A 3,431-nucleotide genomic window follows, 5' to 3' on the forward strand; every position below is an offset into this window, starting at 1 on the left:
GAAATGTGAAGGATTTTGGAGGATAAGTCTTGAAATGAGAAATTTGTTCAGGAAATATCTGTGGGAAAAAGATTGGTTTAAAGCATCTCCTCTGGAAAATGCAATGTAATGAATCTTCATAGAAAGAGGAGAAACAGTGGGGAAGAACATCATGATTTAAGCAGAAGCAAAGTCAAATAAAGGGTCTTCATCAATGGATGTAATTGACCACAATGCCTATTCTCACATGGGTTAAAAATGTTAACCTCCAAGAGCTTGCTTGTTCACCAAGACCCAGTAGAAACCAGATTCAAATGGGGAAGATTCCCTTGTGTTTTCATCAAGGGGGTGCTGCCTGAGGTTTCCTCCTGCCCACCAGCTTCCTCAGACCCTGTTTCAGGTCTTTGTTTCTTAGGCTGTAGATAAAAGGATTGAGAATGGAGGACAGAACTGTGTAGACAATTGTTGCCACGTGGTCCCTGACAGTGTAGGTGGACACAGGCTGTAAATAAACATAGAAGATGCTGCCATAAAAGAGTGTTACCACAGTGAGGTGAGACCCACGGGTGGAGAAGGCTTTGTGTTTCCCAGCAGCTGAGGGAATTTTGAGAACCGTGATGAGGATTCGTATGTAAGAAAAAGCAATGCATAGAAAAGGAGTCACCAAAAAGACGATGCTTCTGTCATTAACACAATTTCATTGACAAATGTGGAGGAGCAGGATAATTTCATCAGAGGGCTGAGGTCACAGAGAAAATGATGGATGATATTGGAGTCACAGAAGGTGAGGTGATTCAGCAGAAGTGTGTGTAGGAGAGAGTGGAAGTGAGGCAATGAGCAGGAGATGGCCACCAGCAGGACAGAGCGGTGGTGACTCATGATGTTGACATAGTGGAAGAGGTCACAGATGGCCACATAGCGGTCAAAGGCCATGACTACTAGAAGCCAACTGTCAGTGTTGCCCAAGGCATATATAAAATACATCTGGGTCAGGCACCCAGCATAGAAGATGGTCTTGTGTGACAGAAAGTTCACCAGCATCCTGGGGACAATGGTTGTGGTGAAGCAAATGTCAGTGAAAGACAGGAAACTCAAGAAGAAATACATGGGGGTGTGCAGTTGAGGGTCAGAGTGGATGGCCAGGATGATGAGCAGGTTCCCTGTTATGGTGACCAGGTATATGATGAGGAAGAGGATGAAGAGTGGCTTCTGGTCCTAAGGCCCGGAGGAGAGTCCTAGGAGGATGAATTCAGAGACACTACTGGTTTGGTTGAGTCTTTCCATTGACTTGGGTCCAAGTTATATGCAATTGTTTTGTTATTTCACATGCTCCAATTCCATTGTCCAAAACAGGAGAACCCACCAAGGCTTTTTGGTTACCAGTAGCAACTGTACTTTCCCAAAGAATCTGTCTGCAATGCAGGGGACCTGGGTCAATCACTGGGTTGGGAAGATTCCCTGGAGAAGGGAATGGCTACCCACTCCAGTATTCTTGCCTGATGAATTCTATGGACAGAGAAGCCAGGCAGGCTACAGTCCATAGTGCCACTAACACTTTCACTTTCATGGCAGGTGTGCAGGGAAAGCTTCTCATCCTCATGGTCCATGATGTGGTCTTAGCTTCCCAAATCCATGGGCATCATAAGGACCTTATATAGCAAGCTGTAGGGACAGAAGAAGAGTTTTCCTATAGAATCCATCAGAGTGGTCTTCTTTGATTCAAGTTGCTTAGTTCCTATTCTGGGAGAAACTCTGTTTCCCTAATGGGAACATAGCAAAAAATAATATTTGCTTTGTGTAGTTCATGTTGTATTTTGGGAGATAAATCATGGACAAACAGAATATGGAACATTATATCAGGTGAAGAGAAGTTTTATTAGCAAAATAGGGTATTATAAGACAATGGAGATGGCTGGAGGGTGTGGATGGTGAAACACAGAAGTCACAGAACCATCATTCCTTCTAAAGCACATTCAGTTGTTATCCTATTGGATTTAACTTTGCATATCTGGGGAACGGGTAAAGGTTTGCTGAAACAACCAACAGGGCCAGTCTAAGAGGAATGGTGAAGCTAGGTCAACATTGTTTTATTTTCCTTGTTTGGGCACAGAATGGGAAGCTAATCCTCCTTACCTCATGGCATGATATCATTTTGCAAAATTTTATGGAAGGAATATTTGTTCATGCATCTAGTGATTTGAGTGTATCAGTAGTTAAAGCGGAAAATAACAACCAGTGTTTACAAATACATATTCCCTATGAAACCTATGCTAAGCACTTGACTAAATCCCATGATAAGGAATTATGAAGCATGCATTGTTTCAGGAACCTAAGGTTTACAGAGGTGAAGCGGTTTGCTCATGGTTACTAAGGAGTTGAATAGCAATCAGGTATCAAACACCAAGCTTATGCTCTTAAGCATTATGTACCTCTCCTCCAGTTTTGGTATATTTATTGTCTATCACAATCAGGCACAGACACTGTTTTCCTCATTTTGACAGTTTCCTACACGAATTACCCTTCTATGTCCCTTAACTGACAATGTTTCTTCTTCCATGATCAGAATGCATCCTTGGAGTTGCAAAAGAGGTAGCCTATCTTTCTGTGAAGTAGAGATGGAGGAAGTTGAAATTTTGAATCTCCATGATAAACTGTCCAAAATCAGGTGGAAAATTTTGACTATGTGTGACCGCTGTGTGTCTAGTGAGTGGAGTTGGGGTCCTGGAGTGGACAGTGCCCTGGACTAAAGTTGAATTGTGGGAGTTTGATTTGTCCTCCATCACCTGTTCACAAACTCATTCTTGATGTTTAATGAATAGCAACTGAGATACTATGTCTGTAAAGCAGTGTATCACACACTGATCAATATTCAAAGATGAGGTATTTATGGAAGGCTTGCCTGGGGAATGTGGAATACAAAAGTTAGTGCAGAGTTAGTGAATTAATGGGATTCAGTGCTGCAGGTCACAGATGTGAAGAACACACAGGTTGATGACTAGAAACAAGGAGGAACATTTTGGATCTGAGAATCAGGAAGAATCGTTCTAAAAGCACAGGGTGAGTGGATCAGGCTGTGAATATGATGGGTTTTCTTTTCTTTCCCTTCTACTGGTGGGGTTTTACTTCCAATAAAACCAATGGTATAAATGGGTTAGAGATCAAACTGGTTGAACTAAAGACCAAATGCCACATGGAAGTTCTACTTGGACCTTAGGATGTCTCAATCTGTGAGATATTGGAAAGTATCTGGGAGAAAAAAAGTAAGGTACCAAAGTGGGTTGGAGTAGCCAAGTGGGTGGCCAGCTTCTGAAGCTCACCTCTATGTCCAGATGCTTTTCCTTCTTTCCCAGCCTCTCCAGAAGCTGATGTGCACCATGTGCGTTCGTCAAGTCACGTCTGCTTCTCAGTCAAAGCTCAGCTTCCTCATGTGTCTCCCATGAAATTCAGGGCTG

At 42.7% G+C, this 3,431-nt stretch overlaps 1 pseudogene; it reads right to left on the reverse strand.

The window, feature by feature from the left end:
* Positions 1-319: 319 nt before the first annotated feature.
* On the reverse strand, positions 320-1,263 carry LOC109565620 (olfactory receptor 1L8-like; annotated as a pseudogene).
* Between the last annotated feature and the right edge of the window lie 2,168 nt (positions 1,264-3,431).

The sequence above is a fragment of the Bos indicus genome, chromosome 11, assembly GCF_029378745.1.
Source record: "Bos indicus isolate NIAB-ARS_2022 breed Sahiwal x Tharparkar chromosome 11, NIAB-ARS_B.indTharparkar_mat_pri_1.0, whole genome shotgun sequence".
NCBI lineage: Eukaryota > Metazoa > Chordata > Mammalia > Artiodactyla > Bovidae > Bos > Bos indicus.